The sequence below is a fragment of the Bombus huntii genome, unplaced genomic scaffold (genome assembly GCF_024542735.1).
Source record: "Bombus huntii isolate Logan2020A unplaced genomic scaffold, iyBomHunt1.1 ctg00000062.1, whole genome shotgun sequence".
NCBI lineage: Eukaryota > Metazoa > Arthropoda > Insecta > Hymenoptera > Apidae > Bombus > Bombus huntii.
In genome coordinates, this window is record NW_026099323.1 from 137415 (window position 1) to 147099 (window position 9685).

The window sequence follows — 9685 nt, forward strand, 5'->3', positions numbered from 1 at the left end:
GAGGCGTCAACCCCCAAAAATCCGAATGTAAGCGCTACACCGGAAAAGCAGAACAGCTATAAAGCTACGCTATAAATTATAATACAATTTGTATAGTGAAGTTCATCAGTACGTCTCAACTGAACAGATGTATTGCGTAACAATTACTTATCACTAAAGCACAGATGTCAAACCCTATCGAATTTTATTGTCAATGCCAGTATTATTTTAAAAATAATATAAATAGCAAAAATGAAAAGTAAACAATTTTTAACGTCTGATAATTTAATAAGTGGAATATATAACGCTCCTTTTCTCTCGATCTGTTTGGCAATAATTTTATTCACTAATTTTTCGAGAGCTTCAAATATGGTCCCCCTGCACCCAAGACTGTAAATAGACAACGTGCAAAGAAAATTCTGATGCCACATAATCAAAAAGGCTTTAAGTGAAAACATACATGGCGCCAACGCCCTGGCCGCGCAGAGTGCACTCGTTCCCGCCAGATCACACGAAAGTTAAACAGCGCCGGGAACGGATAGTATTTGGATGGGTGATCGCCTGGGAACTCCTTGTGGCGTTGGTTCGGGCTTGGACGCTGGCGGCTCAGCGCCTCGGGGCCGCCAAGCAGTCCGGTAGGGAAACGTGGCTGCCTGGCGCGGTGGCTCCAGCGACGAGGCGGGGTGTGACAATGGTCACACACCGGCCCTATCAGCGGTGGTATTAGGCGCGCGGGGGAGAGGCCCCGTTGCGACACTCACACCGGTTCCCGGGCCTCTCTCGATCGCAGCCGGGATAGTTATCGTGGAGGTGTTTTAGTCGGTTGGAATCCGACACTACCACGCCGCCTTCCTCAAAAGCGGCCTGGCTTCCGTGCGGATTTCCTCCACTTAAAATAAAAAAAAAAAGAAGTGAAACATACATACATGCCTGTATGATAATTGCAACTGCTCACGAATACAATTTCGACTCGGATTTGAGAATTCTATAAGATATCATTTTAAACTATACTAAATATATAGTACGCTGTTTCGCGTATCTAGAAGATATCTTTAAAATGACGGACCTACCAAATTAAACTCAGACTGTTTTCTGAAACTACTTACACAAATGAAGCATTGGTTCATAATAGTAAATCCAGGCATCAGAAATTTACTCCGTATGAAGAAAGTCCATCGAACTAGGTGTATCTATTACCGTTACGAAACATATATACTCCAATAGGAACACTCCTAAGATGATAATGCTCGAAGGAAAACACGTCAGAATCGCTGTCTCTCAAATCCATTCAATGAGTAAGTGACGAATGAAGATGCGTATTAAAGTTATGTGCAAGTACCCGTAAAGTTGTGAGACGTTCGGATAAGCTTGTTCGATGAAGATCAGCTACATATTCTGTTCGTGGGTGAAGAAATGCGCGCCTAAGTGGGTGAAAAAGGAAGGGGAAATAAGGACAATACAAAGAGTTAATGAATGTAAGGAAGAGAAGCTAAATCTCAAAATAAGGAACAAGAAGAAACAAGCTACTTACAATGACACCGTTGCTAATCATCTGTTCTCGATGACAATTGCCTGTACCACCGCCCTTGTTGAATACTTTAGCAGTACTAGTATATTTGAGCATATTATATTATATTTCGATGTACACTACCTTTTCGACCACTTATTTCTGTGATTATGACTGAAGAACAAACAGAAGATACTTATCGCAAATTAAATTTAAGCAAGAAGAAACTTTTTGCGATGTTAACTCCAAATGGGAAAATATGTATATATCAGCATGGATCATGACCTCCCTACTTTTACATTAAGTGTTTTGAGAAGTTGTATTTCAAAGCATGGCATGGTTTTCGTTGAAAGGAATAGTTTCATAGAAGGAAACTTCAAATAGTGAAAGCGTCAAATTATATAGCTCTGGAAGAATAATATAATTTAACATAAAAATATTAAAAAACTGAGTACATCGAAATATAATAGATACTTTCAATAATATGATATAATTATTCACAGTGACTAACGCGTGTAGCGGCACAGGAGTCACAGGACGACGCGAATCGAGAGCCACTCATGTCGTTGTTTGGCTCGGGTCATTGACACAGCCTTGATGCATGAAACGTAATGACAAATAAACTTCGGGCAAAACGATGTCGCCGCTACATGCAACCGTCGAATAAAGACGAATTTGGATTTTCCGATCTCCCCCGACTAGTATAAATAAACGGACTCGATCGCGAGCAGGGCAGTACATACCGAGTATCTATCAGTTAGCAATCAGTTATCAATCAATTATCAGTTAGTCGCGTGAAACAGTATCTAACAGTATCTACAGTATCTCGAGCATTAACGAGTATTTAATCGCGATTTCATTTTGCGATTTATACTTTGTACTAATGACTCACGTATACAGGCTGTACATTAATGCATTTTCTAATAACACAGCACTACATGTTTTAAAATAACGAAGTACTGCTTGGTTCAAAATAGCGTATGACTATGTATATCGATATAATTGTTACGACCGTTCGCGGAGAGACGCAGTCGCGAGGAAAACGAGTCAGCGAGAGGCGTAAATTCTCGCTACGATTCGGACAATCAACGCCGCGAATTAATCGTTCCCTTGTTTCGATTAAGATAACAGGGGTGGATAGAATGAGTTTAACATTGAATTAACAAGGTTAACATAAACTTGTATATTTGACAATATTTAAAAATAATATAATGAACACGCCACAAATTATTTAACGATTATACATGTCGGATTGGCACTGGGAATGGGGTTGTGGGCGTCAAATGAATCTTCTCGAGGATTAGCCATTGATACGGTACACACAGGCGTAGTTTATTGCAATGATAGAATTATTACAGTCTTGACAATTGATCACGGCGGTTCGGCACTCGCGACACTAGTGACGATGCTCTCGGGCTCAATAACGAATCCGCGGCCAACGGGATGACAACAGACCTTTCCCGTCCCGATGATGCCACAGAGGAAAACTATGATGGGGTGTGTCTAAGGATACGAGATCATCGGATTCGTCGAGAAAAGCCTTCGTTTAGAAAGTAAGGGAAATTGACGTTGCTGCTAATTGGTCAATCTCCATATCGGTGGTTAGAAAAAGATGCTAGCCGCCCTCGAGGGAAAGTTGCTAGTGGGATACGCCGCTCGTTGAAAAATATGTCTCCCCTATCTTCCCGTAGTTGGGACAAAGACTGTTTGTCTGTTTGAAGGACTTTAGTTAACTAAACCTTAAGATTTATAACGGGCCCTCGGGCCGAACATGTACTGCGGAGACGCATCGACATCTGGCAATCATCTTACTCGAAGAATAGGGTCTGCGTGTGGCGAGCCACGGGACAGAAACCGTTGGAATGTTTACTGTCGCGTGTCGCCACGAATATTTCTTTTAAGGAGAGCTATAGAATTACTCCATACCTTTGTTAGGCAAAGCGTTCATCCCTTGACCGCGGCTACGTTGGGCGACAGACTGTCACCTCGAGCCAAAGCTCACCGTCACTAATCTCGAACAATTACAATCGGATTGAATAACTACAATTGTTCAATTACAGCTATAGTAGACTCTAGGTTACAATGTTGCGGGATTATCCAAAATTCCAAAGGCTCCGGTGTTCTTTCATCTCCGATATATATATACATATACATAACTGTGTGCGTATATATATAATATACGTATAACAGCCAAAGTTCAGCTCTCAAGTGTACGCAAAACTTTTATGTTCATTTTACGCTATACCAGTATGTTTCATGAATTTGTTTGCTAACAGTATCGAAACAAATAACAAGCAGAGGACGAGCTATTCATGAATTGTTTTGCCAGCGTGTACGCTCCCAATATTTTCTATTTGAGAAAACATACTTGTTGCTATTGCAACTACAAATATCTTTACAGTCGACGCTTTTGCCGTGAATCATTGGCTAACATGTAAAATCGAGAAAAAACATGGTTTATTGTGATGGAAATGTGGGAAACCGCACAACCGATATAGAAGGGAAAATAAAGGAAAGGAAGGTAGGGATAAGTAGAAGCTTGGGGCCAAGTTTAATTCACTGAAACCGAGCTGCTTGTATTATTACAAAACAAAATTGCCAGTACGTCATTTCCGTACTCTCGTCCTCGCGAAAATGGTTTTGCTCGTTAAGAAAAAACGAAGAGACAGGGAAGAGAGGAAAAAGCAAACGGAGGGCGCTTTTAAAAAGCTGGCGAACCGTGTGTTACCACAACGAGATACGCGGTGCTATTTGTCGCTTTAAATTGTGTCGCAACTCGTTTTTGAGATCTTTGCCAGGGACGCATTAAAACACGCTGCAAATATATTTCTGGCTTTTCTGGGGTTTAACTGAAACATGACAAATAACGTTGTAAAACATATGTACTTATGACTTACAGAGTAATTGAATGTACAAAATATATAGTATACAAAATAGCCAGCGATTTAGGGCTTTAAAAGATCAAAAGGAAAGAAAAGAAAAGAAAAGAAGAAAGATAATATTTTGTGGCAGTCTAAGTCGATCTAAGAAAATAGATAAAGGGAGGGAGGGGCAAAGCTAGTGAATCTGGAAAGAATCCAAGCGTCAATTTCAAGCATTTACAGAGAATCACTATTGAAAGTTCAAAGGCCGACTAGTGAGCTTCATCCTATCTCATTTTTTAATCAGGCGATGGATCGACGAATCATATTGATTTCGAGGATTATTATAGTTCTGTGGGAATTTTAAAGCGTGGTTTGTCTAATCTTGTCTCGTTGGCCACAGACTCTTTGGCGAGCAGCCTGAAACTTGATCCAATTTCGAGAAAATGAAAAATTCGTTTTTCCTCTTTGCTTCCCTGTTCCTTCTTTCCTCCTTTTTCCCTTTTTACATCGCGTTAAGACCCGTTAAATAATATTGACTGCCGTGGACGCTGGCTGAGAAGTGCACTTTATAACTAGCTTTAAAATCACTGACGTCGATGAGGACAAAGGTAAGTTAGAGGGTCATTTATCTGAGCTGGTGTTATTCCGCTGTACAAAATATTTCCGGCCAGTACCTTTTATGTACTTTCGCTTCCGCTAACAAGCAACGCGCCATGTCCATCACTGTTCTATTATACCTGTCCGCTGTTTAATTCATGTACGTATGTTGGGCAATTATTTATTCTTATACCTTTATCCCTAGCAAATTTATAAATTCGATTATTTAAATATTCTTTACCATTATCGCATCTTAATATTTTTAACCTCTTGCCCGTTAAATTTTCGGCTTCATTTACGAACTGTACGAAAGAATCAAAGACCTCATCTTTTGATTTTATACAATAGATCCTAGCTATTTTACTATAATCATCGATAAATGAAATGAAATATTTTTCTCCATTGAATCCGGTGGTCTTAAAGGGACCACATACGTCCGTATGAATAATTTCCATTATTTCCCTAGCCTTAGTTCGATTATTTTTGAAAGGTAAGTTATGCATTTTGCTTTCTATACACACCCTACATTTCAAAAGTTCCTTTTCAAATTCATTCGGTATGCCAGTCACTAGCTGCTCTTTACCCAAAATCTCTAAATATTTAAAATTTACGTGTCCTAGCATCCTATGCCATCTTTCCTTTTTACTCGTACCACTACGTTCGGCGCTGTTTACTAAGTGCTTCTTCCCTTTCAATATACTTTTTATTCTATATGTCCCATTCTCTTTGAACGCTACAGCTGTAAGTTTATTATCCTCATCTATTACTTTCGCAATATTTCCTTTGGAAATAACCGTATTCTTATTGTCTGTTAGTTTACCTAAACTAATCAAATTTGCGGACATTTCTTTCGCGTAAAATACTTTCCTCATATTTATTTCATTTTGTTTTCCGAATGCTTCAAAATAACTTATAACATTCCCAACTTTTGTCGCTTTTATCGGTCTATTATCGCCTAAATATATATTTACCGGTTCTTTTAGGTCGATAGATTTATCGAAATAATTTATATTATTAATTATGTGATCGGTACAACCGCTATCTAATAGCCACACTATTTCGTTCTTACTTATTTCATTCGTCTCACTGCTGTTTGCTGCGTGCGCCGTTGCTGTCCATATGCCTGCTCTTGAGTTTCCATGCTCGCCCGTGCCGGTTGTTGATTGACGATGAAAGTTTCCACGTCCTCTGCTCGTATTGCCTTTGTTCCCTCTTCCTCTGTTTCGACCACGTGTAGGTCCATGCCAATAGCCGTTACTGCTTCCCGCTTGGACGCCATTTTGACACTCTCTCGCAAAGTGTCCTAATCTTCCACATCTGAAGCATCCTTCCTTTTTTGCAGAAAAGGCGTTGGTTTGCCTTTCTCCTCGATTGGATTTATTTTTCTTCTCTGCTATCTCTTCTTTCAATGCGTCTATTATGTCCGCTATGTAGCTGTATTCTTCGGGTAACGTATTCAGCATGTAATTCAGCTTTTCCCTCTCACTTACTTGCGCGCCCGCACTTTTTAATTCATTGATTAATTTTTCAAAGTCGTTAAAGAATGATGCTGAATCACTGTAGTTCTCCAGTCTTATGTTTTCCAATCTCCTTCTGCATACGATCTGCAGTGCCGTCGACTCTTTCAAGTACATTTCATCGAACCTTTTTATTATATCATACGCCGTTTTTCCTTCCCTAACATACTCCAATTGTCTGTTCGATATTGCACTATAAATTATATTAATTGCCTTCAAGTCCTTTTTGTCCCAGTCTTCATCGTCTCTTTCGTTCTTCATTCTAGTTGTAACAACCTCGCATTCCTTATATTTGAGAAACATCGTGATTCTTTGCTTCTACATTCCATAATCCTCACCATCGGATATAGGTATCATGATTTCCGATCTCTCCATTTTAATTGATTCTTCTTTTTTTCTTTTCTTACTCAAGCGTTTCTACGTGCTCGAAGTATATTTTTTCCTCTGAAAGTTTTTTTTTTGTTTACTGAAAACTCACTCGCAAGATCGTAACCACGCACTAAATATCTTGCAAAACTAGTAACCACGCTCTGCTACCATGTTTAGGAAATTCGAGGATTTGGGAATACAAATTATTTACTATATTGCCCACACAACAGTTATACATCTATATTACTCTCTGAAGAAGGTCTTGCACGCACGCTGGTCGCCAACCGACTATCCTAGATTCTTCTAACATCTGGCAACAGTCTTTTGTCTCCACTAAGACCTTGACGCCCTCTAACCCTTACACACACACTCTCATGTACAGTGTAAATGTTTCACTTCCCTAACAGTTTCTTTGTTCCTTTGTCTATGAAGGAGAGATTCTAGGTATAAAAAGATTTGATTTTATTTTTCGTCATTTATATATAAATAGAATAGTTGTTTGGAAAACGAAATGATATCATATTCGTGATGAGGCAATGAATTTAAGGAATTTCGAATATAATATTTAATGAATAATACATTTGTTAAACTGAACAGGTTTTATTTGAACTTGCCTATAGTCATTCGCCCACAATTATTTTTATCGACGAGATTGACTGGATTGCCACAAATAAAGGAGACTGTATATTGTCTGAACCTGCAAAGAGATTCAGATCAGAACTTCTTTCTAGATTGGATGGATTAGTGTCTAATGAGAATTCTAATGTAGTTCTTCTGGCTACAACTAATTCCCCTTGGTACGTATATCACGTTATTTCAATGTTTTCTAAGTAGAAAATATCGTAATATTTCTCCAAATTCCAAATATGTTATTGTGTTGTTTGAAGTATTCCTTCATTATTATTAGTATAATAGAACGATAATATTTATTGTAAATACGTTATTAGGGGCATTGATGCAGCTTTACTCAGGCGGCTCGAAAAGCAAATATACGTCTCACTACCCAATGAAGTTGCTCGACTTGGTATATTCAAATTATACCTTAGCAACCACTTATTAGAAAATAAAATTGCTTTGTAAGCAAGCGTGGCTACTAGAAATAAGCCCGATATGGAGGAGACTTGAAAAGAAAGAAACACCTGTTACCACTTTGAAATATGAATTAAAAAGTTATGAAATATTAGCAAAATTGTTAAAAAAAATGTCACCTACAGTTATGCAAATAGATAAATATGATACGTGGAACAAATAAATACGCAATCGTAAGGACAGATATTGAAAAATATAAATAAATGGATTATCGTTCGAGAAATCATTCGCATGTGTGTGTATGTGTGTGCGCGCATGTGTGTCATGTGTGTGCGTGTGTGTGCGCGCACGCGCTATAGGCTAAGTTTAAAATGTTCGGTTGTATTATATCCTTGTATTATATATGTCGGAGATGAAAGGAAAACCGGAGCCTTCCCTTTGCAATTTTGAGGAAGCCTTCTAATGCTTTAGCCTAGATTTTATCATAACTGTAATTAAGCAATTGTCATTTGTAATTGTTTGATATTTGTGAAAGCGAAAGTGGGTTCGAGGTGACAACTGGTCGCCGAACGTAGCCACGGTCACGGGATAAACGTTTTGCCTGACGAAGGTGTGGATCGGTTGTATTGTTCTCCCTAGAAATCACATAGAATTGTACTTTAGAGATGTCGATATAATGGGACACACGTTGTATTAGGAATCAATCTCCAGACAGAAACTGCCTAGCAACGGCGTTTGAATCTTTCTCGATGTTTCCAAAGAGTATACAACAAACTTTTGACAGAAATTGCCTAGCAACAACGATTGGAACCTTCTCGATGTTTCCAGCGAGCATATAACAAACAAATGCAATCGTATAGCGAAAAAGATTTTCATCAGATATTCATTCGTGTGATCACCTTGGAAAGTGATACATCGAGCAATTTACCGAGTGTCTCAGCAATTGTAGTTTGTGTTTAAAATTATTCTACACATAGTAAAGAGTTATCCTGTTGACCGTGGATTCGTTTGAACCCCGGAACATTGTTAATAGCGTTAATTAAATTCATTATTCGTGAAACTTATCAATCGTTAATCTCATTATACGTTAAATTCATTATTCGTAAGACATATTATTCGTTCCTCTTATTGTTCGTTAAACTTATTAATCTTTAATCTAATTATTAGTTAAACTTATCGTTTGTTAATCTTATTATTTATTAAACTCATTATTCATAATATTTTGTAAAACCTTGTTTATTCGCGTAAATATATTCTCTGTTTCGTAAAACAATGGCTAATTCAAACGAAGGATCATTACGCGCCTTAAATCCTAATGATAACCCGACATATATATGTGAGTGTATTTTATCAAAAATATGTTTTTTATGTTTTCTTATCTTAGTAATTATTTTTAAAAAAGTCTTAAAGTCTTATATGAAAATAAAGCTGTTCTTTATTTCAAATAATTGAAGTAAATAAATACAATGAGTTTTATATTTTATTATATCTTATATTATCGTTATATTGTTATTGAAAAAATTGATATAATCAACAGTTCTTCCTGTTCTCTTGATTGTTTCTTACTTGTTTCTGTTAGGGAAGTGAAACATTTACACTGTACATGAGAGTGTGTGTGTAAGGGTTAGAGGGCGTCAAGGTCTTAGTGGAGACAAAAGACTGTTGCCAGATGTTAGAAGAATCTAGGATAGTCGGTTGGCGACCAGCGTGCGTGCAAGACCTTCTTCAGAGAGTAATATAGATGTATAACTGTTGTGTGGGCAATATAGTAAATAATTTGTATTCCCAAATCCTCGAATTTCCTAAACATGGTAGCAGAGCGT

General features: G+C 37.9%; 1 long non-coding RNA gene across 1 annotated transcript; it reads left to right on the forward strand.

Annotated features, from left to right (window-relative positions):
• Positions 1 to 7244: 7244 nt before the first annotated feature.
• On the forward strand, positions 7245 to 9345 carry LOC126876052 (uncharacterized). Its single transcript, XR_007693911.1, has 2 exons — positions 7245 to 7630; positions 7781 to 9345. It is a non-coding gene; the product is annotated as an uncharacterized LOC126876052 (long non-coding RNA).
• Positions 9346 to 9685: the final 340 nt, after the last annotated feature.